The sequence below is a fragment of the Channa argus genome, unplaced genomic scaffold (assembly GCF_033026475.1).
Source record: "Channa argus isolate prfri unplaced genomic scaffold, Channa argus male v1.0 Contig020, whole genome shotgun sequence".
Classification (NCBI taxonomy): Eukaryota; Metazoa; Chordata; class Actinopteri; order Anabantiformes; family Channidae; genus Channa; species Channa argus.
The window spans coordinates 239,469-266,639 of NW_027125239.1; the positions used below are offsets into that span (position 1 = coordinate 239,469).

Sequence of the window (27,171 nt, forward strand, 5' to 3'; positions counted from 1 at the left end):
GCGTTTTTAAGAGCTGTTGATGATGTCAAATGCAGCTTACGGCCACACCGCTCTCTAAGCGCCCGATCTCGTCCGATCTCGGCAGCCAAATAGAGCCGGGCCTGGTTAGTACTTGGTAGGAAGACCGCCTGGGAATACCAGGTGCTGTAAGCTTTTTTGCTTGGGTTTACGGGCAGCACAAGCTGGTGTTACTGCCTATTTATTCATAGAAATTGTTCTATATTTTCATCAAATTTTGTTCTTTCATTGCTGTTTTGCTACTTTATTGGTTTGCCAACCATCGTGCTTCATTACTAGTAGACCATGTTACGGTCCTGGCCATATGTGTTGTTTTTATTTTCTTGTTCTTATAGGTGCCCTGCCTGATTGGCCGGATTGGGGGGCAGTACAGGAAGCTGATTGGTCCATCCTACACTTCCTGGAGTTTTAAAAGTACGGTTCCCAACAGCAAGCGAGGCTCTTTCTGGCATCAGCACCTGTTTGCTGTTCTTGGTTTCCAAACCTTATTTAGCATTTTTGAATTGTTAGGTTTTGTGACGTGGTTTTGTTATAAATTGTATATTTTGTAAATAGTATTAAATCTGTAGGGGTGAACTGCCATTTTCTTTGGAGTGTTTTCACATTAGGGAGTTAGGGTTAGCGACTATCTTTTGGTTTGTTTATTTCTATCAGGCTAGCTAACCCTTTCGGTGGGAAATGGCTTATTTTGTTTATTATGTTGGCCTTGGTTCGCCCTGAGTTGTAGAGTCATGTTTTGTTTGACACTTTCTTTCGTTTAAAATAAATATCATTCTGTTGGAACATCTCAATCCTGGATTTTGGTTTGAGGATCGGAGAGGGAACATCCAAATTTATCTTTGTCTGTTTTACCCTGACCCCCTAGACAGGGGCGTAACAGACCAGTACAGTTATAGTACTTTGTACTTTGCCATATTTATCTTCTTCTTAGCAAGTGTCATGCATTCTGCTTCTCCAGCGTTTTTAAGAGCTGTTGATGATGTCAAATGCAGCTTACGGCCACACCGCTCTCTAAGCGCCCGATCTCGTCCGATCTCGGCAGCCAAATAGAGCCGGGCCTGGTTAGTACTTGGTAGGAAGACCGCCTGGGAATACCAGGTGCTGTAAGCTTTTTTGCTTGGGTTTACGGGCAGCACAAGCTGGTGTTACTGCCTATTTATTCATAGAAATTGTTCTATATTTTCATCAAATTTTGTTCTTTCATTGCTGTTTTGCTACTTTATTGGTTTGCCAACCATCGTGCTTCATTACTAGTAGACCATGTTACGGTCCTGGCCATATGTGTTGTTTTTATTTTCTTGTTCTTATAGGTGCCCTGCCTGATTGGCCGGATTGGGGGGCAGTACAGGAAGCTGATTGGTCCATCCTACACTTCCTGGAGTTTTAAAAGTACGGTTCCTAACAGCAAGCGAGGCTCTTTCTGGCATCAGCACCTGTTTGCTGTTCTTGGTTTCCAAACCTTATTTAGCATTTTTGAATTGTTAGGTTTTGTGACGTGGTTTTGTTATAAATTGTATATTTTGTAAATAGTATTAAATCTGTAGGGGTGAACTGCCATTTTCTTTGGACCGTTTTCACATTAGGGAGTTAGGGTTAGCGACTGTCTTTTGGTTTGTTTATTTCTATCAGGCTAGCTAGCACTTTCTGTGGGAAATGGCTTATTTTGTTTATTATGTTGGCCTTGGTTCGCCATGAGTTGTGTCATTTTTTGTTTGTCACTTTCTTTCGTTTAAAATAAATATCATTCTGTTGGAACATCTCGATCCTGGATTTTGGTTTGGGGATCGGAGAGGGAACATGCTAATTTATCTTTGTATGTTGCACCCTGACCCCCTAGACAGGGGCGTAACAGACCAGTACAGTTATAGTACTTTGTACTTTGCCACATTTATCTTCTTCTTAGCAAGTGTCATGCATTCTGCTTCTCCAGCGTTTTTAAGAGCTGTTGATGATGTCAAATGCAGCTTACGGCCCCACCGCTCTCTAAGCGCCCGATCTCGTCCGATCTCGGCAGCCAAATAGAGCCGGGCCTGGTTAGTACTTGGTAGGAAGACCGCCTGGGAATACCAGGTGCTGTAAGCTTTTTTGCTTGGGTTTACGGGCAGCACAAGCTGGTGTTACTGCCTATTTATTCATAGAAATTGTTCTATATTTTCATCAAATTTTGTTCTTTCATTGCTGTTTTGCTACTTTATTGGTTTGCCAACCATCGTGCTTCATTACTAGTAGACCATGTTACGGTCCTGGCCATATGTGTTGTTTTTATTTTCTTGTTCTTATAGGTGCCCTGCCTGATTGGCCGGATTGGGGGGCAGTACAGGAAGCTGATTGGTCCATCCTACACTTCCTGGAGTTTTAAAAGTACGGTTCCCAACAGCAAGCGAGGCTCTTTCTGGCATCAGCACCTGTTTGCTGTTCTTGGTTTCCAAACCGTATTTAGCATTTTTGAATTGTTAGGTTTTGTGACGTGGTTTTGTTATAAATTGTATATTTTGTAAATAGTATTAAATCTGTAGGGGTGAACTGCCATTTTCTTTGGACCGTTTTCACATTAGGGAGTTAGGGTTAGCGACTGTCTTTTGGTTTGTTTATTTCTATCAGGCTAGCTAGCACTTTCTGTGGGAAATGGCTTATTTTGTTTATTATGTTGGCCTTGGTTCGCCATGAGTTGTGTCATTTTTTGTTTGTCACTTTCTTTCGTTTAAAATAAATATCATTCTGTTGGAACATCTCGATCCTGGATTTTGGTTTGGGGATCGGAGAGGGAACATGCTAATTTATCTTTGTATGTTGCACCCTGACCCCCTAGACAGGGGCGTAAAAGACCAGTACAGTTATAGTACTTTGTACTTTGCCACATTTATCTTCTTCTTAGCAAGTGTCATGCATTCTGCTTCTCCAGCGTTTTTAAGAGCTGTTGATGATGTCAAATGCAGCTTACGGCCACACCGCTCTCTAAGCGCCCGATCTCGTCCGATCTCGGCAGCCAAATAGAACCGGGCCTGGTTAGTACTTGGTAGGAAGACCGCCTGGGAATACCAGGTGCTGTAAGCTTTTTTGCTTGGGTTTACGGGCAGCACAAGCTGGTGTTACTGCCTATTTATTCATAGAAATTGTTCTATATTTTCATCAAATTTTGTTCTTTCATTGCTGTTTTGCTACTTTATTGGTTTGCCAACCATCGTGCTTCATTACTAGTAGACCATGTTACGGTCCTGGCCATATGTGTTGTTTTTATTTTCTTGTTCTTATAGGTGCCCTGCCTGATTGGCCAGATTGGGGGGCAGTACAGGAAGCTGATTGGTCCATCCTACACTTCCTGGAGTTTTAAAAGTACGGTTCCCAACAGCAAGCGAGGCTCTTTCTGGCATCAGCACCTGTTTGCTGTTTTTGGTTTCCAAACCTTATTTAGCATTTTTGAATTGTTAGGTTTTGTGACGTGGTTTTGTTATAAATTGTATATTTTGTAAATAGTATTAAATCTGTAGGGGTGAACTGCCATTTTCTTTGGACCGTTTTCACATTAGGGAGTTAGGGTTAGCGACTGTCTTTTGGTTTGTTTATTTCTATCAGGCTAGCTAGCACTTTCTGTGGGAAATGGCTTATTTTGTTTATTATGTTGGCCTTGGTTCGCCCTGAGTTGTAGTGTCATGTTTTGTTTGACACTTTCTTTCGTTTAAAATAAATATCATTCTGTTGGAACATCTCGATCCTGGATTTTGGTTTGGGGATCGGAGAGGGAACATGCTAATTTATCTTTGTATGTTGCACCCTGACCCCCTAGACAGCGGCGTAACAGACCAGTACAGTTATAGTACTTTGTACTTTGCCACATTTATCTTCTTCTTAGCAAGTGTCATGCATTCTGCTTCTCCAGCGTTTTTAGGAGCTGTTGATGATGTCAAATGCAGCTTACGGCCACACCGCTCTCTAAGCGCCCGATCTCGTCCGATCTCGGCAGCCAAATAGAGCCGGGCCTGGTTAGTACTTGGTAGGAAGACCGCCTGGGAATACCAGGTGCTGTAAGTTTTTTTGCTTGGGTTTACGGGCAGCACAAGCTGGTGTTACTGCCTATTTATTCATAGAAATTGTTCCATATTTTCATCAAATTTTGTTCTTTCATTGCTGTTTTGCTACTTTATTGGTTTGTCAACCATCGTGCTTCATTACTAGTAGACCATGTTACGGTCCTGGCCATATGTGTTGTTTTTATTTTGTTGTTCTTATAGGTGCCCTGCCTTATCGGCCGGATTGGGGGGCAGTACAGGAAGCTGATTGGTCCATCCTTCACTTCCTGGAGTTTTAAAAGTACGGTTCCCAACAGCTAGCGAGGCTCTTTCTGGCAGCAGCACCTGTTTGCTGTTCTTGGTTTCCAAACCTTATTTAGCATTTTTGAATTGTTAGGTTTTGTGCCGTGGTTTTGTTTATAAATTGTATATTTTGTAAATAGTATTAAATCTGTAGGGGTGAACTGCCATTTTCTTTGGAGTGTTTTCACATTAGGGAGTTAGGGTTAGCGACTATCTTTTGGTTTGTTTATTTCTATCAGGCTAGCTAACACTTTCTGTGGGAAATGGCTTATTTTGTTTATTATGTTGGCCTTGGTTCGCCCTGAGTTGTAGTGTCATGTTTTGTTTGACACTTTCTTTCGTTTAAAATAAATATCATTCTGTTGGAACATCTCAATCCTGGATTTTGGTTTGAGGATCGGAGAGGGAACATGCAAATTTATCTTTGTATGTTTCACCCTGACCCCCTAGACAGGGGCGTAACAGACCAGTACAGTTATAGTACTTTGTACTTTGCCACATTTATCTTCTTATTAGCATGTGTCATGCATTCTGCTTATCCAGCGTTTTTAGGAGCTGTTGATGATGTCAAATGCAGCTTACGGCCACACCGCTCTCTAAGCGCCCGATCTCGTCCGATCTCGGCAGCCAAATAGAGCTGGGCCTGGTTAGTACTTGGTAGGAAGACCGCCTGGGAATACCAGGTGCTGTAAGTTTTTTTGCTTGGGTTTACGGGCAGCACAAGCTGGTGTTACTGCCTATTTATTCATAGAAATTGTTCCATATTTTCATCAAATTTTGTTCTTTCATTGCTGTTTTGCTACTTTATTGGTTTGTCAACCATCGTGCTTCATTACTAGTAGACCATGTTACGGTCCTGGCCATATGTGTTGTTTTTATTTTGTTGTTCTTATAGGTGCCCTGCCTGATTGGCCGGATTGGGGGGCAGTACAGGAAGCTGATTGGTCCATCCTACACTTCCTGGAGTTTTAAAAGTACGGTTCCCAACAGCTAGCGAGGCTCTTTCTGGCATCAGCACCTGTTTGCTGTTCTTGGTTTCCAAACCTTATTTAGCATTTTTGAATTGTTAGGTTTTGTGCCGTGGTTTTGTTTATAAATTGTATATTTTGTAAATAGTATTAAATCTGTAGGGGTGAACTGCCATTTTCTTTGGAGTGTTTTCACATTAGGGAGTTAGGGTTAGCGACTGTCTTTTGGTTTGTTTATTTCTATCAGGCTAGCTAGCACTTTCTGTGGGAAATGGCTTATTTTGTTTATTATGTTGGCCTTGGTTCGCCCTGAGTTGTAGAGTCATGTTTTGTTTGACACTTTCTTTCGTTTAAAATAAATATCATTCTGTTGGAACATCTCGATCCTGGATTTTGGTTTGGGGATCGGAGAGGGAACATGCTAATTTATCTTTGTATGTTGCACCCTGACCCCCTAGACAGGGGCGTAACAGACCAGTACAGTTATAGTACTTTGTACTTTGCCACATTTATCTTCTTCTTAGCAAGTGTCATGCATTCTGCTTCTCCAGCGTTTTTAAGAGCTGTTGATGATGTCAAATGCAGCTTACGGCCACACCGCTCTCTAAGCGCCCGATCTCGTCCGATCTCGGCAGCCAAATAGAGCTGGGCCTGGTTAGTACTTGGTAGGAAGACCGCCTGGGAATACCAGGTGCTGTAAGTTTTTTTGCTTGGGTTTACGGGCAGCACAAGCTGGTGTTACTGCCTATTTATTCATAGAAATTGTTCCATATTTTCATCAAATTTTGTTCTTTCATTGCTGTTTTGCTACTTTATTGGTTTGTCAACCATCGTGCTTCATTACTAGTAGACCATGTTACGGTCCTGGCCATATGTGTTGTTTTTATTTTGTTGTTCTTATAGGTGCCCTGCCTGATTGGCCGGATTGGGGGGCAGTACAGGAAGCTGATTGGTCCATCCTACACTTCCTGGAGTTTTAAAAGTACGGTTCCCAACAGCTAGCGAGGCTCTTTCTGGCATCAGCACCTGTTTGCTGTTCTTGGTTTCCAAACCTTATTTAGCATTTTTGAATTGTTAGGTTTTGTGCCGTGGTTTTGTTTATAAATTGTATATTTTGTAAATAGTATTAAATCTGTAGGGGTGAACTGCCATTTTCTTTGGAGTGTTTTCACATTAGGGAGTTAGGGTTAGCGACTGTCTTTTGGTTTGTTTATTTCTATCAGGCTAGCTAGCACTTTCTGTGGGAAATGGCTTATTTTGTTTATTATGTTGGCCTTGGTTCGCCCTGAGTTGTAGAGTCATGTTTTGTTTGACACTTTCTTTCGTTTAAAATAAATATCATTCTGTTGGAACATCTCGATCCTGGATTTTGGTTTGGGGATCGGAGAGGGAACATGCTAATTTATCTTTGTATGTTGCACCCTGACCCCCTAGACAGGGGCGTAACAGACCAGTACAGTTATAGTACTTTGTACTTTGCCACATTTATCTTCTTCTTAGCAAGTGTCATGCATTCTGCTTCTCCAGCGTTTTTAAGAGCTGTTGATGATGTCAAATGCAGCTTACGGCCACACCGCTCTCTAAGCGCCCGATCTCGTCCGATCTCGGCAGCCAAATAGAGCCGGGCCTGGTTAGTACTTGGTAGGAAGACCGCCTGGGAATACCAGGTGCTGTAAGCTTTTTTGCTTGGGTTTACGGGCAGCACAAGCTGGTGTTACTGCCTATTTATTCATAGAAATTGTTCTATATTTTCATCAAATTTTGTTCTTTAATTGCTGTTTTGCTACTTTATTGGTTTGCCAACCATCGTGCTTCATTACTAGTAGACCATGTTACGGTCCTGGCCATATGTGTTGTTTTTATTTTGTTGTTCTTATAGGTGCCCTGCCTGATTGGCCGGATTGGGGGGCAGTACAGGAAGCTGATTGGTCCATCCTTCACTTCCTGGAGTTTTAAAAGTACGGTTCCCAACAGCTAGCGAGGCTCTTTCTGGCAGCAGCACCTGTTTGCTGTTCTTGGTTTCCAAACCTTATTTAGCATTTTTGAATTGTTAGGTTTTGTGCCGTGGTTTTGTTTATAAATTGTATATTTTGTAAATAGTATTAAATCTGTAGGGGTGAACTGCCATTTTCTTTGGAGTGTTTTCACATTAGGGAGTTAGGGTTAGCGTCTATCTTTTGGTTTGTTTATTTCTATGAGGCTAGCTAACACTTTCTGTGGGAAATGGCTTATTTTGTTTATTATGTTGGCCTTGGTTCGCCCTGAGTTGTAGTGTCATGTTTTGTTTGACACTTTCTTTCGTTTAAAATAAATATCATTCTGTTGGAACATCTCGATCCTGGATTATGGTTTGGAGACCGGAGAGGGAACATCCTAATTTATATTTGTATGTTGCACCCTGACCCCCTAGACAGGGGCGTAACAGACCAGTACAGTTATAGTACTTTGTACTTTGCCATATTTATCTTCTTCTTAGCAAGTGTCATGCATTCTGCTTCTCCAGCGTTTTTAAGAGCTGTTGATGATGTCAAATGCAGCTTACGGCCACACCGCTCTCTAAGCGCCCGATCTCGTCCGATCTCGGCAGCCAAATAGAGCCGGGCCTGGTTAGTACTTGGTAGGAAGACCGCCTGGGAATACCAGGTGCTGTAAGCTTTTTTGCTTGGGTTTACGGGCAGCACAAGCTGGTGTTACTGCCTATTTATTCATAGAAATTGTTCTATATTTTCATCAAATTTTGTTCTTTCATTGCTGTTTTGCTACTTTATTGGTTTGCCAACCATCGTGCTTCATTACTAGTAGACCATGTTACGGTCCTGGCCATATGTGTTGTTTTTATTTTCTTGTTCTTATAGGTGCCCTGCCTGATTGGCCGGATTGGGGGGCAGTACAGGAAGCTGATTGGTCCATCCTACACTTCCTGGAGTTTTAAAAGTACGGTTCCCAACAGCAAGCGAGGCTCTTTCTGGCATCAGCACCTGCTTGCTGTTCTTGGTTTCCAAACCTTATTTAGCATTTTTGAATTGTTAGGTTTTGTGACGTGGTTTTGTTATAAATTGTATATTTTGTAAATAGTATTAAATCTGTAGGGGTGAACTGCCATTTTCTTTGGACCGTTTTCACATTAGGGAGTTAGGGTTAGCGACTGTCTTTTGGTTTGTTTATTTCTATCAGGCTAGCTAGCACTTTCTGTGGGAAATGGCTTATTTTGTTTATTATGTTGGCCTTGGTTCGCCATGAGTTGTGTCATTTTTTGTTTGTCACTTTCTTTCGTTTAAAATAAATATCATTCTGTTGGAACATCTCGATCCTGGATTTTGGTTTGGGGATCGGAGAGGGAACATGCTAATTTATCTTTGTATGTTGCACCCTGACCCCCTAGACAGGGGCGTAACAGACCAGTACAGTTATAGTACTTTGTACTTTGCCACATTTATCTTCTTCTTAGCAAGTGTCATGCATTCTGCTTCTCCAGCGTTTTTAAGAGCTGTTGATGATGTCAAATGCAGCTTACGGCCCCACCGCTCTCTAAGCGCCCGATCTCGTCCGATCTCGGCAGCCAAATAGAGCCGGGCCTGGTTAGTACTTGGTAGGAAGACCGCCTGGGAATACCAGGTGCTGTAAGCTTTTTTGCTTGGGTTTACGGGCAGCACAAGCTGGTGTTACTGCCTATTTATTCATAGAAATTGTTCTATATTTTCATCAAATTTTGTTCTTTCATTGCTGTTTTGCTACTTTATTGGTTTGCCAACCATCGTGCTTCATTACTAGTAGACCATGTTACGGTCCTGGCCATATGTGTTGTTTTTATTTTGTTGTTCTTATAGGTGCCCTGCCTGATTGGCCGGATTGGGGGGCAGTACAGGAAGCTGATTGGTCCATCCTACACTTCCTGGAGTTTTAAAAGTACGGTTCCCAACAGCTAGCGAGGCTCTTTCTGGCATCAGCACCTGTTTGCTGTTCTTGGTTTCCAAACCTTATTTAGCATTTTTGAATTGTTAGGTTTTGTGCCGTGGTTTTGTTTATAAATTGTATATTTTGTAAATAGTATTAAATCTGTAGGGGTGAACTGCCATTTTCTTTGGACTGTTTTCACATTAGGGAGTTAGGGTTAGCGACTGTCTTTTGGTTTGTTTATTTCTATCAGGCTAGCTAGCACTTTCTGTGGGAAATGGCTTATTTTGTTTATTATGTTGGCCTTGGTTCGCCCTGAGTTGTAGTGTCATGTTTTGTTTGACACTTTCTTTCGTTTAAAATAAATATCATTCTGTTGGAACATCTCGATCCTGGATTTTGGTTTGGGGATCGGAGAGGGAACATGCTAATTTATCTTTGTATGTTGCACCCTGACCCCCTAGAAAGGGGCGTAACAGACCAGTACAGTTATAGTACTTTGTACTTTGCCACATTTATCTTCTTCTTAGCAAGTGTCATGCATTCTGCTTCTCCAGCGTTTTTAAGAGCTGTTGATGATGTCAAATGCAGCTTACGGCCACACCGCTCTCTAAGCGCCCGATCCCGTCCGATCTCAGCAGCCAATTATGGCCGGGCCTTGTTAGTACTTGGTAGGAAGACCGCCTGGGAATACCACGTGCTGTAAGCTTCTTTGCTTGGGTTTACGGGCAGCACAAGCTGGTGTTACTGCCTATTTATTCATAGAAATTGTTCTATATTTTCATCAAATTTTGTTCTTTCATTGCTGTTTTGCTACTTTATTGGTTTGCCAACCATCGTGCTTCATTACTAGTAGACCATGTTACAGTCCTGGCCATATGTGTTGTTTTTATTTTCTTGTTCTTATAGGTGCCCTGCCTGATTGGCCGGATTGGGGGGCAGTACAGGAAGCTGATTGGTCCATCCTACACTTCCTGGAGTTTTAAAAGTACGGTTCCCAACAGCTAGCGAGGCTCTTTCTGGCATCAGCACCTGTTTGCTTTTCTTGGTTTCCAAACCTTATTTAGCATTTTTGAATTGTTAGGTTTTGTGCCGTGGTTTTGTTTATAAATTGTATATTTTGTAAATAGTATTAAATCTGTAGGGGTGAACTGCCATTTTCTTTGGAGTGTTTTCACATTAGGGAGTTAGGGTTAGCGACTATCTTTTGGTTTGTTTATTTCTATCAGGCTAGCTAACACTTTCTGTGGGAAATGGCTGATTTTGTTTATTATGTTGGCCTTGGTTCGCCCTGAGTTGTAGAGTCATGTTTTGTTTGACACTTTCTTTCGTTTAAAATAAATATCATTCTGTTGGAACATCTCAATCCTGGATTTTGGTTTGAGGATCGGAGAGGGAACATCCAAATTTATCTTTGTATGTTTCACCCTGACCCCCTAGACAGGGGCGTAACAGACCAGTACAGTTATAGTACTTTGTACTTTGCCATATTTATCTTCTTCTTAGCAAGTGTCATGCATTCTGCTTCTCCAGCGTTTTTAAGAGCTGTTGATGATGTCAAATGCAGCTTACGGCCACACCGCTCTCTAAGCGCCCGATCTCGTCCGATCTCGGCAGCCAAATAGAGCCGGGCCTGGTTAGTACTTGGTAGGAAGACCGCCTGGGAATACCAGGTGCTGTAAGCTTTTTTGCTTGGGTTTACGGGCAGCACAAGCTGGTGTTACTGCCTATTTATTCATAGAAATTGTTCTATATTTTCATCAAATTTTGTTCTTTCATTGCTGTTTTGCTACTTTATTGGTTTGCCAACCATCGTGCTTCATTACTAGTAGACCATGTTACGGTCCTGGCCATATGTGTTGTTTTTATTTTCTTGTTCTTATAGGTGCCCTGCCTGATTGGCCGGATTGGGGGGCAGTACAGGAAGCTGATTGGTCCATCCTACACTTCCTGGAGTTTTAAAAGTACGGTTCCCAACAGCAAGCGAGGCTCTTTCTGGCATCAGCACCTGTTTGCTGTTCTTGGTTTCCAAACCTTATTTAGCATTTTTGAATTGTTAGGTTTTGTGACGTGGTTTTGTTATAAATTGTATATTTTGTAAATAGTATTAAATCTGTAGGGGTGAACTGCCATTTTCTTTGGACCGTTTTCACATTAGGGAGTTAGGGTTAGCGACTGTCTTTTGGTTTGTTTATTTCTATCAGGCTAGCTAGCACTTTTTGTGGGAAATGGCTTATTTTGTTTATTATGTTGGCCTTGGTTCGCCATGAGTTGTGTCATTTTTTGTTTGTCACTTTCTTTCGTTTAAAATAAATATCATTCTGTTGGAACATCTCGATCCTGGATTTTGGTTTGGGGATCGGAGAGGGAACATGCTAATTTATCTTTGTATGTTGCACCCTGACCCCCTAGACAGGGGCGTAACAGACCAGTACAGTTATAGTACTTTGTACTTTGCCACATTTATCTTCTTCTTAGCAAGTGTCATGCATTCTGCTTCTCCAGCGTTTTTAAGAGCTGTTGATGATGTCAAATGCAGCTTACGGCCACACCGCTCTCTAAGCGCCCGATCTCGTCCGATCTCGGCAGCCAAATAGAGCCGGGCCTGGTTAGTACTTGGTAGGAAGACCGCCTGGGAATACCAGGTGCTGTAAGCTTTTTTGCTTGGGTTTACGGGCAGCACAAGCTGGTGTTACTGCCTATTTATTCATAGAAATTGTTCTATATTTTCATCAAATTTTGTTCTTTCATTGCTGTTTTGCTACTTTATTGGTTTGCCAACCATCGTGCTTCATTACTAGTAGACCATGTTACGGTCCTGGCCATATGTGTTGTTTTTATTTTCTTGTTCTTATAGGTGCCCTGCCTGATTGGCCGGATTGGGGGGCAGTACAGGAAGCTGATTGGTCCATCCTACACTTCCTGGAGTTTTAAAAGTACGGTTCCCAACAGCAAGCGAGGCTCTTTCTGGCATCAGCACCTGTTTGCTGTTCTTGGTTTCCAAACCTTATTTAGCATTTTTGAATTGTTAGGTTTTGTGACGTGGTTTTGTTATAAATTGTATATTTTGTAAATAGTATTAAATCTGTAGGGGTGAACTGCCATTTTCTTTGGACCGTTTTCACATTAGGGAGTTAGGGTTAGCGACTGTCTTTTGGTTTGTTTATTTCTATCAGGCTAGCTAGCACTTTCTGTGGGAAATGGCTTATTTTGTTTATTATGTTGGCCTTGGTTCGCCATGAGTTGTGTCATTTTTTGTTTGTCACTTTCTTTCGTTTAAAATAAATATCATTCTGTTGGAACATCTCGATCCTGGATTTTGGTTTGGGGATCGGAGAGGGAACATGCTAATTTATCTTTGTATGTTGCACCCTGACCCCCTAGACAGGGGCGTAACAGACCAGTACAGTTATAGTACTTTGTACTTTGCCACATTTATCTTCTTCTTAGCAAGTGTCATGCATTCTGCTTCTCCAGCGTTTTTAAGAGCTGTTGATGATGTCAAATGCAGCTTACGGCCCCACCGCTCTCTAAGCGCCCGATCTCGTCCGATCTCGGCAGCCAAATAGAGCCGGGCCTGGTTAGTACTTGGTAGGAAGACCGCCTGGGAATACCAGGTGCTGTAAGCTTTTTTGCTTGGGTTTACGGGCAGCACAAGCTGGTGTTACTGCCTATTTATTCATAGAAATTGTTCTATATTTTCATCAAATTTTGTTCTTTAATTGCTGTTTTGCTACTTTATTGGTTTGCCAACCATCGTGCTTCATTACTAGTAGACCATGTTACGGTCCTGGCCATATGTGTTGTTTTTATTTTGTTGTTCTTATAGGTGCCCTGCCTGATTGGCCGGATTGGGGGGCAGTACAGGAAGCTGATTGGTCCATCCTACACTTCCTGGAGTTTTAAAAGTACGGTTCCCAACAGCTAGCGAGGCTCTTTCTGGCATCAGCACCTGTTTGCTGTTCTTGGTTTCCAAACCTTATTTAGCATTTTTGAATTGTTAGGTTTTGTGCCGTGGTTTTGTTTATAAATTGTATATTTTGTAAATAGTATTAAATCTGTAGGGGTGAACTGCCATTTTCTTTGGACCGTTTTCACATTAGGGAGTTAGGGTTAGCGACTGTCTTTTGGTTTGTTTATTTCTATCAGGCTAGCTAGCACTTTCTGTGGGAAATGGCTTATTTTGTTTATTATGTTGGCCTTGGTTCGCCATGAGTTGTGTCATTTTTTGTTTGTCACTTTCTTTCGTTTAAAATAAATATCATTCTGTTGGAACATCTCAATCCTGGATTTTGGTTTGAGGATCGGAGAGGGAACATGCAAATTTATCTTTGTATGTTTCACCCTGACCCCCTAGACAGGGGCGTAACAGACCAGTACAGTTATAGTACTTTGTACTTTGCCACATTTATCTTCTTCTTAGCAAGTGTCATGCATTCTGCTTCTCCAGCGTTTTTAGGAGCTGTTGATGATGTCAAATGCAGCTTACGGCCACACCGCTCTCTAAGCGCCCGATCTCGTCCGATCTCGGCAGCCAAATAGAGCCGGGCCTGGTTAGTACTTGGTAGGAAGACCGCCTGGGAATACCAGGTGCTGTAAGTTTTTTTGCTTGGGTTTACGGGCAGCACAAGCTGGTGTTACTGCCTATTTATTCATAGAAATTGTTCCATATTTTCATCAAATTTTGTTCTTTCATTGCTGTTTTGCTACTTTATTGGTTTGTCAACCATCGTGCTTCATTACTAGTAGACCATGTTACGGTCCTGGCCATATGTGTTGTTTTTATTTTGTTGTTCTTATAGGTGCCCTGCCTTATTGGCCGGATTGGGGGGCAGTACAGGAAGCTGATTGGTCCATCCTTCACTTCCTGGAGTTTTAAAAGTACGGTTCCCAACAGCTAGCGAGGCTCTTTCTGGCAGCAGCACCTGTTTGCTGTTCTTGGTTTCCAAACCTTATTTAGCATTTTTGAATTGTTAGGTTTTGTGCCGTGGTTTTGTTTATAAATTGTATATTTTGTAAATAGTATTAAATCTGTAGGGGTGAACTGCCATTTTCTTTGGAGTGTTTTCACATTAGGGAGTTAGGGTTAGCGACTATCTTTTGGTTTGTTTATTTCTATCAGGCTAGCTAACACTTTCTGTGGGAAATGGCTTATTTTGTTTATTATGTTGGCCTTGGTTCGCCCTGAGTTGTAGTGTCATGTTTTGTTTGACACTTTCTTTCGTTTAAAATAAATATCATTCTGTTGGAACATCTCAATCCTGGATTTTGGTTTGAGGATCGGAGAGGGAACATCCAAATTTATCTTTGTATGTTTCACCCTGACCCCCTAGACAGGGGCGTAACAGACCAGTACAGTTATAGTACTTTGTACTTTGCCATATTTATCTTCTTCTTAGCAAGTGTCATGCATTCTGCTTCTCCAGCGTTTTTAAGAGCTGTTGATGATGTCAAATGCAGCTTACGGCCACACCGCTCTCTAAGCGCCCGATCTCGTCCGATCTCGGCAGCCAAATAGAGCCGGGCCTGGTTAGTACTTGGTAGGAAGACCGCCTGGGAATACCAGGTGCTGTAAGCTTTTTTGCTTGGGTTTACGGGCAGCACAAGCTGGTGTTACTGCCTATTTATTCATAGAAATTGTTCTATATTTTCATCAAATTTTGTTCTTTCATTGCTGTTTTGCTACTTTATTGGTTTGCCAACCATCGTGCTTCATTACTAGTAGACCATGTTACGGTCCTGGCCATATGTGTTGTTTTTATTTTCTTGTTCTTATAGGTGCCCTGCCTGATTGGCCGGATTGGGGGGCAGTACAGGAAGCTGATTGGTCCATCCTACACTTCCTGGAGTTTTAAAAGTACGGTTCCCAACAGCAAGCGAGGCTCTTTCTGGCATCAGCACCTGTTTGCTGTTCTTGGTTTCCAAACCTTATTTAGCATTTTTGAATTGTTAGGTTTTGTGACGTGGTTTTGTTATAAATTGTATATTTTGTAAATAGTATTAAATCTGTAGGGGTGAACTGCCATTTTCTTTGGACCGTTTTCACATTAGGGAGTTAGGGTTAGCGACTGTCTTTTGGTTTGTTTATTTCTATCAGGCTAGCTAGCACTTTCTGTGGGAAATGGCTTATTTTGTTTATTATGTTGGCCTTGGTTCGCCATGAGTTGTGTCATTTTTTGTTTGTCACTTTCTTTCGTTTAAAATAAATATCATTCTGTTGGAACATCTCGATCCTGGATTTTGGTTTGGGGATCGGAGAGGGAACATGCTAATTTATCTTTGTATGTTGCACCCTGACCCCCTAGACAGGGGCGTAACAGACCAGTACAGTTATAGTACTTTGTACTTTGCCACATTTATCTTCTTCTTAGCAAGTGTCATGCATTCTGCTTCTCCAGCGTTTTTAAGAGCTGTTGATGATGTCAAATGCAGCTTACGGCCCCACCGCTCTCTAAGCGCCCGATCTCGTCCGATCTCGGCAGCCAAATAGAGCCGGGCCTGGTTAGTACTTGGTAGGAAGACCGCCTGGGAATACCAGGTGCTGTAAGCTTTTTTGCTTGGGTTTACGGGCAGCACAAGCTGGTGTTACTGCCTATTTATTCATAGAAATTGTTCTATATTTTCATCAAATTTTGTTCTTTCATTGCTGTTTTGCTACTTTATTGGTTTGCCAACCATCGTGCTTCATTACTAGTAGACCATGTTACGGTCCTGGCCATATGTGTTGTTTTTATTTTCTTGTTCTTATAGGTGCCCTGCCTGATTGGCCGGATTGGGGGGCAGTACAGGAAGCTGATTGGTCCATCCTACACTTCCTGGAGTTTTAAAAGTACGGTTCCCAACAGCAAGCGAGGCTCTTTCTGGCATCAGCACCTGTTTGCTGTTCTTGGTTTCCAAACCTTATTTAGCATTTTTGAATTGTTAGGTTTTGTGACGTGGTTTTGTTATAAATTGTATATTTTGTAAATAGTATTAAATCTGTAGGGGTGAACTGCCATTTTCTTTGGACCGTTTTCACATTAGGGAGTTAGGGTTAGCGACTGTCTTTTGGTTTGTTTATTTCTATCAGGCTAGCTAGCACTTTCTGTGGGAAATGGCTTATTTTGTTTATTATGTTGGCCTTGGTTCGCCCTGAGTTGTAGTGTCATGTTTTGTTTGACACTTTCTTTCGTTTAAAATAAATATCATTCTGTTGGAACATCTCGATCCTGGATTATGGTTTGGAGACCGGAGAGGGAACATCCTAATTTATCTTTGTATGTTGCACCCTGACCCCCTAGACAGGGGCGTAACAGACCAGTACAGTTATAGTACTTTGTACTTTGCCACATTTATCTTCTTCTTAGCAAGTGTCATGCATTCTGCTTCTCCAGCGTTTTTAAGAGCTGTTGATGATGTCAAATGCAGCTTACGGCCACACCGCTCTCTAAGCGCCCGATCTCGTCCGATCTCGGCAGCCAAATAGAGCCGGGCCTGGTTAGTACTTGGTAGGAAGACCGCCTGGGAATACCAGGTGCTGTAAGCTTTTTTGCTTGGGTTTACGGGCAGCACAAGCTGGTGTTACTGCCTATTTATTCATAGAAATTGTTCTATATTTTCATCAAATTTTGTTCTTTCATTGCTGTTTTGCTACTTTATTGGTTTGCCAACCATCGTGCTTCATTACTAGTAGACTATGTTACGGTCCTGGCCATATGTGTTGTTTTTATTTTCTTTTTCTTATAGGTGCCCTGCCTGATTGGCCGGATTGGGGGGCAGTACAGGAAGCTGATTGGTCCATCCTACACTTCCTGGAGTTTTAAAAGTACGGTTCCCAACAGCTAGCGAGGCTCTTTCTGGCATCAGCACCTGTTTGCTGTTCTTGGTTTCCAAACCGTATTTAGCATTTTTGAATTGTGAGGTTTTGTGCCGTGGTTTTGTTTATAAATTGTATATTTTGTAAATAGTATTAAATCTGTAGGGGTGAACTGCCATTTTCTTTGGACTGTTTTCACATTAGGGAGTTATGGTTAGCGACTGTCTTTTGGTTTGTTTATTTCTATCAGGCTAGCTAGCACTTTCTGTGGGAAATGGCTTATTTTGTTTATTATGTTGGCCTTGGTTCGCCCTGAGTTGTAGTGTCATGTTTTGTTTGACACTTTCTTTCGTTTAAAATAAATATCATTCTGTTGGAACATCTCGATCCTGGATTATGGTTTGGAGACCGGAGAGGGAACATCCTAATTTATCTTTGTATGTTGTACCCTGACCTCCTAGACAGGGGCGTAACAGACCAGTACAGTTATAGTACTTTGTACTTTGCCACATTTATCTTCTTCTTAGCAAGTGTCATGCATTCTGCTTCTCCAGCGTTTTTAAGAGCTGTTGATGATGTCAAATGCAGCTTACGGCCACACCGCTCTCTAAGCGCCCGATCTCGTCCGATCTCGGCAGCCAAATAGAGCCGGGCCTGGTTAGTACTTGGTAGGAAGACCGCCTGGGAATACCAGGTGCTGTAAGCTTTTTTGCTTGGGTTTACGGGCAGCACAAGCTGGTGTTACTGCCTATTTATTCATAGAAATTGTTCTATATTTTCATCAAATTTTGTTCTTTCATTGCTGTTTTGCTACTTTATTGGTTTGCCAACCATCGTGCTTCATTACTAGTAGACCATGTTACGGTCCTGGCCATATGTGTTGTTTTTATTTTGTTGTTCTTATAGGTGCCCTGCCTGATTGGCCGGATTGGGGGGCAGTACAGGAAGCTGATTGGTCCATCCTACACTTCCTGGAGTTTTAAAAGTACGGTTCCCAACAGCTAGCGAGGCTCTTTCTGGCATCAGCACCTGTTTGCTGTTCTTGGTTTCCAAACCTTATTTAGCATTTTTGAATTGTTAGGTTTTGTGACGTGGTTTTGTTATAAATTGTATATTTTGTAAATAGTATTAAATCTGTAGGGGTGAACTGCCATTTTCTTTGGACCGTTTTCACATTAGGGAGTTAGGGTTAGCGACTGTCTTTTGGTTTGTTTATTTCTATCAGGCTAGCTAGCACTTTCTGTGGGAAATGGCTTATTTTGTTTATTATGTTGGCCTTGGTTCGCCATGAGTTGTGTCATTTTTTGTTTGTCACTTTCTTTCGTTTAAAATAAATGTCATTCTGTTGGAACATCTCGATCCTGGATTTTGGTTTGGGGATCGGAGAGGGAACATGCTAATTTATCTTTGTATGTTGCACCCTGACCCCCTAGACAGGGGCGTAACAGACCAGTACAGTTATAGTACTTTGTACTTTGCCACATTTATCTTCTTCTTAGCAAGTGTCATGCATTCTGCTTCTCCAGCGTTTTTAAGAGCTGTTGATGATGTCAAATGCAGCTTACGGCCACACCGCTCTCTAAGCGCCCGATCTCGTCCGATCTCGGCAGCCAAATAGAGCCGGGCCTGGTTAGTACTTGGTAGGAAGACCGCCTGGGAATACCAGGTGCTGTAAGCTTTTTTGCTTGGGTTTACGGGCAGCACAAGCTGGTGTTACTGCCTATTTATTCATAGAAATTGTTCTATATTTTCATCAAATTTTGTTCTTTCATTGCTGTTTTGCTACTTTATTGGTTTGCCAACCATCGTGCTTCATTACTAGTAGACCATGTTACGGTCCTGGCCATATGTGTTGTTTTTATTTTCTTGTTCTTATAGGTGCCCTGCCTGATTGGCCGGATTGGGGGGCAGTACAGGAAGCTGATTGGTCCATCCTACACTTCCTGGAGTTTTAAAAGTACGGTTCCCAACAGCAAGCGAGGCTCTTTCTGGCATCAGCACCTGTTTGCTGTTCTTGGTTTCCAAACCTTATTTAGCATTTTTGAATTGTTAGGTTTTGTGACGTGGTTTTGTTATAAATTGTATATTTTGTAAATAGTATTAAATCTGTAGGGGTGAACTGCCATTTTCTTTGGACCGTTTTCACATTAGGGAGTTAGGGTTAGCGACTGTCTTTTGGTTTGTTTATTTCTATCAGGCTAGCTAGCACTTTCTGTGGGAAATGGCTTATTTTGTTTATTATGTTGGCCTTGGTTCGCCCTGAGTTGTGTCATTTTTTGTTTGTCACTTTCTTTCGTTTAAAATAAATATCATTCTGTTGGAACATCTCGATCCTGGATTTTGGTTTGGGGATCGGAGAGGGAACATGCTAATTTATGTTTGTATGTTGCACCCTGACCCCCTAGACAGGGGCGTAACAGACCAGTACAGTTATAGTACTTTGTACTTTGCCACATTTATCTTCTTCTTAGCAAGTGTCATGCATTCTGCTTCTCCAGCGTTTTTAAGAGCTGTTGATGATGTCAAATGCAGCTTACGGCCCCACCGCTCTCTAAGCGCCCGATCTCGTCCGATCTCGGCAGCCAAATAGAGCCGGGCCTGGTTAGTACTTGGTAGGAAGACCGCCTGGGAATACCAGGTGCTGTAAGCTTTTTTGCTTGGGTTTACGGGCAGCACAAGCTGGTGTTACTGCCTATTTATTCATAGAAATTGTTCTATATTTTCATCAAATTTTGTTCTTTCATTGCTGTTTTGCTACTTTATTGGTTTGCCAACCATCGTGCTTCATTACTAGTAGACCATGTTACGGTCCTGGCCATATGTGTTGTTTTTATTTTCTTGTTCTTATAGGTGCCCTGCCTGATTGGCCGGATTGGGGGGCAGTACAGGAAGCTGATTGGTCCATCCTACACTTCCTGGAGTTTTAAAAGTACGGTTCCCAACAGCAAGCGAGGCTCTTTCTGGCATCAGCACCTGTTTGCTGTTCTTGGTTTCCAAACCTTATTTAGCATTTTTGAATTGTTAGGTTTTGTGACGTGGTTTTGTTATAAATTGTATATTTTGTAAATAGTATTAAATCTGTAGGGGTGAACTGCCATTTTCTTTGGACCGTTTTCACATTAGGGAGTTAGGGTTAGCGACTGTCTTTTGGTTTGTTTATTTCTATCAGGCTAGCTAGCACTTTCTGTGGGAAATGGCTTATTTTGTTTATTATGTTGGCCTTGGTTCGCCCTGAGTTGTAGTGTCATGTTTTGTTTGACACTTTCTTTCGTTTAAAATAAATATCATTCTGTTGGAACATCTCGATCCTGGATTATGGTTTGGAGACCGGAGAGGGAACATCCTAATTTATCTTTGTATGTTGCACCCTGACCCCCTAGACAGGGGCGTAACAGACCAGTACAGTTATAGTACTTTGTACTTTGCCACATTTATCTTCTTCTTAGCAAGTGTCATGCATTCTGCTTCTCCAGCGTTTTTAAGAGCTGTTGATGATGTCAAATGCAGCTTACGGCCACACCGCTCTCTAAGCGCCCGATCTCGTCCGATCTCGGCAGCCAAATAGAGCCGGGCCTGGTTAGTACTTGGTAGGAAGACCGCCTGGGAATACCAGGTGCTGTAAGCTTTTTTGCTTGGGTTTACGGGCAGCACAAGCTGGTGTTACTGCCTATTTATTCATAGAAATTGTTCTATATTTTCATCAAATTTTGTTCTTTCATTGCTGTTTTGCTACTTTATTGGTTTGCCAACCATCGTGCTTCATTACTAGTAGACCATGTTACGGTCCTGGCCATATGTGTTGTTTTTATTTTCTTGTTCTTATAGGTGCCCTGCCTGATTGGCCGGATTGGGGGGCAGTACAGGAAGCTGATTGGTCCATCCTACACTTCCTGGAGTTTTAAAAGTACGGTTCCCAACAGCAAGCGAGGCTCTTTCTGGCATCAGCACCTGTTTGCTGTTCTTGGTTTCCAAACCTTATTTAGCATTTTTGAATTGTTAGGTTTTGTGACGTGGTTTTGTTATAAATTGTATATTTTGTAAATAGTATTAAATCTGTAGGGGTGAACTGCCATTTTCTTTGGACCGTTTTCACATTAGGGAGTTAGGGTTAGCGACTGTCTTTTGGTTTGTTTATTTCTATCAGGCTAGCTAGCACTTTCTGTGGGAAATGGCTTATTTTGTTTATTATGTTGGCCTTGGTTCGCCCTGAGTTGTAGTGTCATGTTTTGTTTGACACTTTCTTTCGTTTAAAATAAATATCATTCTGTTGGAACATCTCGATCCTGGATTATGGTTTGGAGACCGGAGAGGGAACATCCTAATTTATCTTTGTATGTTGCACCCTGACCCCCTAGACAGGGGCGTAACAGACCAGTACAGTTATAGTACTTTGTACTTTGCCACATTTATCTTCTTCTTAGCAAGTGTCATGCATTCTGCTTCTCCAGCGTTTTTAAGAGCTGTTGATGATGTCAAATGCAGCTTACGGCCACACCGCTCTCTAAGCGCCCGATCTCGTCCGATCTCGGCAGCCAAATAGAGCCGGGCCTGGTTAGTACTTGGTAGGAAGACCGCCTGGGAATACCAGGTGCTGTAAGCTTTTTTGCTTGGGTTTACGGGCAGCACAAGCTGGTGTTACTGCCTATTTATTCATAGAAATTGTTCTATATTTTCATCAAATTTTGTTCTTTCATTGCTGTTTTGCTACTTTATTGGTTTGCCAACCATCGTGCTTCATTACTAGTAGACCATGTTACGGTCCTGGCCATATGTGTTGTTTTTATTTTCTTGTTCTTATAGGTGCCCTGCCTGATTGGCCGGATTGGGGGGCAGTACAGGAAGCTGATTGGTCCATCCTACACTTCCTGGAGTTTTAAAAGTACGGTTCCCAACAGCAAGCGAGGCTCTTTCTGGCATCAGCACCTGTTTGCTGTTCTTGGTTTCCAAACCTTATTTAGCATTTTTGAATTGTTAGGTTTTGTGACGTGGTTTTGTTATAAATTGTATATTTTGTAAATAGTATTAAATCTGTAGGGGTGAACTGCCACTTTCTTTGGACCGTTTTCACATTAGGGAGTTAGGGTTAGCGACTGTCTTTTGGTTTGTTTATTTCTATCAGGCTAGCTAGCACTTTCTGTGGGAAATGGCTTATTTTGTTTATTATGTTGGCCTTGGTTCGCCCTGAGTTGTGTCATTTTTTGTTTGTCACTTTCTTTCGTTTAAAATAAATATCATTCTGTTGGAACATCTCGATCCTGGATTTTGGTTTGGGGATCGGAGAGGGAACATGCTAATTTATCTTTGTATGTTGCACCCTGACCCCCTAGACAGGGGCGTAACAGACCAGTACAGTTATAGTACTTTGTACTTTGCCACATTTATCTTCTTCTTAGCAAGTGTCATGCATTCTGCTTCTCCAGCGTTTTTAAGAGCTGTTGATGATGTCAAATGCAGCTTACGGCCACACCGCTCTCTAAGCGCCCGATCTCGTCCGATCTCGGCAGCCAAATAGAGCCGGGCCTGGTTAGTACTTGGTAGGAAGACCGCCTGGGAATACCAGGTGCTGTAAGCTTTTTTGCTTGGGTTTACGGGCAGCACAAGCTGGTGTTACTGCCTATTTATTCATAGAAATTGTTCTATATTTTCATCAAATTTTGTTCTTTCATTGCTGTTTTGCTACTTTATTGGTTTGCCAACCATCGTGCTTCATTACTAGTAGACCATGTTACGGTCCTGGCCATATGTGTTGTTTTTATTTTGTTGTTCTTATAGGTGCCCTGCCTGATTGGCCGGATTGGGGGGCAGTACAGGAAGCTGATTGGTCCATCCTACACTTCCTGGAGTTTTAAAAGTACGGTTCCCAACAGCTAGCGAGGCTCTTTCTGGCATCAGCACCTGTTTGCTGTTCTTGGTTTCCAAACCTTATTTAGCATTTTTGAATTGTTAGGTTTTGTGCCGTGGTTTTGTTTATAAATTGTATATTTTGTAAATAGTATTAAATCTGTAGGGGTGAACTGCCATTTTCTTTGGAGTGTTTTCACATTAGGGAGTTAGGGTTAGCGACTGTCTTTTGGTTTGTTTATTTCTATCAGGCTAGCTAGCACTTTCTGTGGGAAATGGCTTATTTTGTTTATTATGTTGGCCTTGGTTCGCCCTGAGTTGTAGTGTCATGTTTTGTTTGACACTTTCTTTCGTTTAAAATAAATATCATTCTGTTGGAACATCTCGATCCTGGATTTTGGTTTGGGGATCGGAGAGGGAACATGCTAATTTATCTTTGTATGTTGCACCCTGACCCCCTAGACAGCGGCGTAACAGACCAGTACAGTTATAGTACTTTGTACTTTGCCACATTTATCTTCTTCTTAGCAAGTGTCATGCATTCTGCTTCTCCAGCGTTTTTAGGAGCTGTTGATGATGTCAAATGCAGCTTACGGCCACACCGCTCTCTAAGCGCCCGATCTCGTCCGATCTCGGCAGCCAAATAGAGCCGGGCCTGGTTAGTACTTGGTAGGAAGACCGCCTGGGAATACCAGGTGCTGTAAGTTTTTTTGCTTGGGTTTACGGGCAGCACAAGCTGGTGTTACTGCCTATTTATTCATAGAAATTGTTCCATATTTTCATCAAATTTTGTTCTTTCATTGCTGTTTTGCTACTTTATTGGTTTGTCAACCATCGTGCTTCATTACTAGTAGACCATGTTACGGTCCTGGCCATATGTGTTGTTTTTATTTTGTTGTTCTTATAGGTGCCCTGCCTTATCTGCCGGATTGGGGGGCAGTACAGGAAGCTGATTGGTCCATCCTTCACTTCCTGGAGTTTTAAAAGTACGGTTCCCAACAGCTAGCGAGGCTCTTTCTGGCAGCAGCACCTGTTTGCTGTTCTTGGTTTCCAAACCTTATTTAGCATTTTTGAATTGTTAGGTTTTGTGCCGTGGTTTTGTTTATAAATTGTATATTTTGTAAATAGTATTAAATCTGTAGGGGTGAACTGCCATTTTCTTTGGAGTGTTTTCACATTAGGGAGTTAGGGTTAGCGACTATCTTTTGGTTTGTTTATTTTTATCAGGCTAGCTAACACTTTCTGTGGGAAATGGCTTATTTTGTTTATTATGTTGGCCTTGGTTCGCCATGAGTTGTAGTGTCATGTTTTGTTTGACACTTTCTTTCGTTTAAAATAAATATCATTCTGTTGGAACATCTCAATCCTGGATTTTGGTTTGAGGATCGGAGAGGGAACATCCAAATTTATCTTTGTATGTTTCACCCTGACCCCCTAGACAGGGGCGTAACAGACCAGTACAGTTATAGTACTTTGTACTTTGCCATATTTATCTTCTTCTTAGCAAGTGTCATGCATTCTGCTTCTCCAGCGTTTTTAAGAGCTGTTGATGATGTCAAATGCAGCTTACGGCCACACCGCTCTCTAAGCGCCCGATCTCGTCCGATCTCGGCAGCCAAATAGAGCCGGGCCTGGTTAGTACTTGGTAGGAAGACCGCCTGGGAATACCAGGTGCTGTAAGCTTTTTTGCTTGGGTTTACGGGCAGCACAAGCTGGTGTTACTGCCTATTTATTCATAGAAATTGTTCTATATTTTCATCAAATTTTGTTCTTTCATTGCTGTTTTGCTACTTTATTGGTTTGCCAACCATCGTGCTTCATTACTAGTAGACCATGTTACGGTCCTGGCCATATGTGTTGTTTTTATTTTCTTGTTCTTATAGGTGCCCTGCCTGATTGGCCAGATTGGGGGGCAGTACAGGAAGCTGATTGGTCCATCCTACACTTCCTGGAGTTTTAAAAGTACGGTTCCCAACAGCAAGCGAGGCTCTTTCTGGCATCAGCACCTGTTTGCTGTTCTTGGTTTCCAAACCTTATTTAGCATTTTTGAATTGTTAGGTTTTGTGACGTGGTTTTGTTATAAATTGTATATTTTGTAAATAGTATTAAATCTGTAGGGGTGAACTGCCATTTTCTTTGGACCGTTTTCACATTAGGGAGTTAGGGTTAGCGACTGTCTTTTGGTTTGTTTATTTCTATCAGGCTAGCTAGCACTTTCTGTGGGAAATGGCTTATTTTGTTTATTATGTTGGCCTTGGTTCGCCATGAGTTGTGTCATTTTTTGTTTGTCACTTTCTTTCGTTTAAAATAAATATCATTCTGTTGGAACATCTCGATCCTGGATTTTGGTTTGGGGATCGGAGAGGGAACATGCTAATTTATCTTTGTATGTTGCACCCTGACCCCCTAGACAGGGGCGTAACAGACCAGTACAGTTATAGTACTTTGTACTTTGCCACATTTATCTTCTTCTTAGCAAGTGTCATGCATTCTGCTTCTCCAGCGTTTTTAAGAGCTGTTGATGATGTCAAATGCAGCTTACGGCCCCACCGCTCTCTAAGCGCTCGATCTCGTCCGATCTCGGCAGCCAAATAGAGCCGAGCCTGGTTAGTACTTGGTAGGAAGACCGCCTGGGAATACCAGGTGCTGTAAGCTTTTTTGCTTAGGTTTACGGGCAGCACAAGCTGGTGTTACTGCCTATTTATTCATAGAAATTGTTCTATATTTTCATCAAATTTTGTTCTTTCATTGCTGTTTTGCTACTTTATTGGTTTGCCAACCATCGTGCTTCATTACTAGTAGACCATGTTACGGTCCTGGCCATATGTGTTGTTTTTATTTTCTTGTTCTTATAGGTGCCCTGCCTGATTGGCCGGATTGGGGGGCAGTACAGGAAGCTGATTGGTCCATCCTACACTTCCTGGAGTTTTAAAAGTACGGTTCCCAACAGCAAGCGAGGCTCTTTCTGGCATCAGCACCTGTTTGCTGTTCTTGGTTTCCAAACCTTATTTAGCATTTTTGAATTGTTAGGTTTTGTGACGTGGTTTTGTTATAAATTGTATATTTTGTAAATAGTATTAAATCTGTAGGGGTGAACTGCCATTTTCTTTGGACCGTTTTCACATTAGGGAGTTAGGGTTAGCGACTGTCTTTTGGTTTGTTTATTTCTATCAGGCTAGCTAGCACTTTCTGTGGGAAATGGCTTATTTTGTTTATTATGTTGGCCTTGGTTCGCCATGAGTTGTGTCATTTTTTGTTTGTCACTTTCTTTCGTTTAAAATAAATATCATTCTGTTGGAACATCTCGATCCTGGATTTTGGTTTGGGGATCGGAGAGGGAACATGCTAATTTATCTTTGTATGTTGCACCCTGACCCCCTAGACAGGGGCGTAACAGACCAGTACAGTTATAGTACTTTGTACTTTGCCACATTTATCTTCTTCTTAGCAAGTGTCATGCATTCTGCTTCTCCAGCGTTTTTAAGAGCTGTTGATGATGTCAAATGCAGCTTACGGCCCCACCGCTCTCTAAGTGCCCGATCTCGTCCGATCTCGGCAGCCAAATAGAGCCGGGCCTGGTTAGTACTTGGTAGGAAGACCGCCTGGGAATACCAGGTGCTGTAAGCTTTTTTGCTTGGGTTTACGGGCAGCACAAGCTGGTGTTACTGCCTATTTATTCATAGAAATTGTTCTATATTTTCATCAAATTTTGTTCTTTCATTGCTGTTTTGCTACTTTATTGGTTTGCCAACCATCGTGCTTCATTACTAGTAGACCATGTTACGGTCCTGGCCATATGTGTTGTTTTTATTTTGTTGTTCTTATAGGTGCCCTGCCTGATTGGCCGGATTGGGGGGCAGTACAGGAAGCTGATTGGTCCATCCTACACTTCCTGGAGTTTTAAAAGTACGGTTCCCAACAGCTAGCGAGGCTCTTTCTGGCATCAGCACCTGTTTGCTGTTCTTGGTTTCCAAACCTTATTTAGCATTTTTGAATTGTTAGGTTTTGTGACGTGGTTTTGTTATAAATTGTATATTTTGTAAATAGTATTAAATCTGTAGGGGTGAACTGCCATTTTCTTTGGACCGTTTTCACATTAGGGAGTTAGGGTTAGCGACTGTCTTTTGGTTTGTTTATTTCTATCAGGCTAGCTAGCACTTTCTGTGGGAAATGGCTTATTTTGTTTATTATGTTGGCCTTGGTTCGCCATGAGTTGTGTCATTTTTTGTTTGTCACTTTCTTTCGTTTAAAATAAATATCATTCTGTTGGAACATCTCGATCCTGGATTTTGGTTTGGGGATCGGAGAGGGAACATGCTAATTTATCTTTGTATGTTGCACCCTG

At 41.9% G+C, this 27,171-nt stretch overlaps 28 pseudogenes; all 28 read left to right on the plus strand.

The window, feature by feature from the left end:
- The first annotated feature begins 34 nt into the window (after positions 1-34).
- LOC137114862 (5S ribosomal RNA) lies at positions 35-153 on the plus strand (annotated as a pseudogene).
- An 856-nt stretch (positions 154-1,009) lies between these two features.
- Positions 1,010-1,128, plus strand: LOC137114864 (5S ribosomal RNA; annotated as a pseudogene).
- Positions 1,129-1,981: 853 nt separating this feature from the next.
- On the plus strand, positions 1,982-2,100 carry LOC137115286 (5S ribosomal RNA; annotated as a pseudogene).
- An 853-nt stretch (positions 2,101-2,953) lies between these two features.
- On the plus strand, positions 2,954-3,072 carry LOC137114549 (5S ribosomal RNA; annotated as a pseudogene).
- An 856-nt stretch (positions 3,073-3,928) lies between these two features.
- LOC137115216 (5S ribosomal RNA) lies at positions 3,929-4,047 on the plus strand (annotated as a pseudogene).
- Positions 4,048-4,904: 857 nt separating this feature from the next.
- Positions 4,905-5,023, plus strand: LOC137115197 (5S ribosomal RNA; annotated as a pseudogene).
- An 857-nt stretch (positions 5,024-5,880) lies between these two features.
- LOC137115199 (5S ribosomal RNA) lies at positions 5,881-5,999 on the plus strand (annotated as a pseudogene).
- An 857-nt stretch (positions 6,000-6,856) lies between these two features.
- Positions 6,857-6,975, plus strand: LOC137114865 (5S ribosomal RNA; annotated as a pseudogene).
- Positions 6,976-7,832: 857 nt separating this feature from the next.
- LOC137114866 (5S ribosomal RNA) lies at positions 7,833-7,951 on the plus strand (annotated as a pseudogene).
- Positions 7,952-8,804: 853 nt separating this feature from the next.
- On the plus strand, positions 8,805-8,923 carry LOC137115287 (5S ribosomal RNA; annotated as a pseudogene).
- Positions 8,924-9,780: 857 nt separating this feature from the next.
- On the plus strand, positions 9,781-9,899 carry LOC137114785 (5S ribosomal RNA; annotated as a pseudogene).
- An 857-nt stretch (positions 9,900-10,756) lies between these two features.
- Positions 10,757-10,875, plus strand: LOC137114867 (5S ribosomal RNA; annotated as a pseudogene).
- Positions 10,876-11,728: 853 nt separating this feature from the next.
- On the plus strand, positions 11,729-11,847 carry LOC137114868 (5S ribosomal RNA; annotated as a pseudogene).
- Positions 11,848-12,700: 853 nt separating this feature from the next.
- Positions 12,701-12,819, plus strand: LOC137115288 (5S ribosomal RNA; annotated as a pseudogene).
- Positions 12,820-13,673: 854 nt separating this feature from the next.
- On the plus strand, positions 13,674-13,792 carry LOC137115217 (5S ribosomal RNA; annotated as a pseudogene).
- Positions 13,793-14,649: 857 nt separating this feature from the next.
- Positions 14,650-14,768, plus strand: LOC137114869 (5S ribosomal RNA; annotated as a pseudogene).
- Positions 14,769-15,621: 853 nt separating this feature from the next.
- LOC137115289 (5S ribosomal RNA) lies at positions 15,622-15,740 on the plus strand (annotated as a pseudogene).
- An 856-nt stretch (positions 15,741-16,596) lies between these two features.
- Positions 16,597-16,715, plus strand: LOC137114870 (5S ribosomal RNA; annotated as a pseudogene).
- Positions 16,716-17,572: 857 nt separating this feature from the next.
- Positions 17,573-17,691, plus strand: LOC137114871 (5S ribosomal RNA; annotated as a pseudogene).
- Positions 17,692-18,544: 853 nt separating this feature from the next.
- LOC137114872 (5S ribosomal RNA) lies at positions 18,545-18,663 on the plus strand (annotated as a pseudogene).
- An 853-nt stretch (positions 18,664-19,516) lies between these two features.
- On the plus strand, positions 19,517-19,635 carry LOC137115290 (5S ribosomal RNA; annotated as a pseudogene).
- An 856-nt stretch (positions 19,636-20,491) lies between these two features.
- LOC137114873 (5S ribosomal RNA) lies at positions 20,492-20,610 on the plus strand (annotated as a pseudogene).
- Positions 20,611-21,466: 856 nt separating this feature from the next.
- Positions 21,467-21,585, plus strand: LOC137114875 (5S ribosomal RNA; annotated as a pseudogene).
- An 853-nt stretch (positions 21,586-22,438) lies between these two features.
- Positions 22,439-22,557, plus strand: LOC137114876 (5S ribosomal RNA; annotated as a pseudogene).
- Positions 22,558-23,414: 857 nt separating this feature from the next.
- On the plus strand, positions 23,415-23,533 carry LOC137115218 (5S ribosomal RNA; annotated as a pseudogene).
- Positions 23,534-24,390: 857 nt separating this feature from the next.
- LOC137114877 (5S ribosomal RNA) lies at positions 24,391-24,509 on the plus strand (annotated as a pseudogene).
- Positions 24,510-25,362: 853 nt separating this feature from the next.
- LOC137114700 (5S ribosomal RNA) lies at positions 25,363-25,481 on the plus strand (annotated as a pseudogene).
- Positions 25,482-26,334: 853 nt separating this feature from the next.
- On the plus strand, positions 26,335-26,453 carry LOC137114639 (5S ribosomal RNA; annotated as a pseudogene).
- The last annotated feature ends 718 nt before the right edge of the window (positions 26,454-27,171 follow it).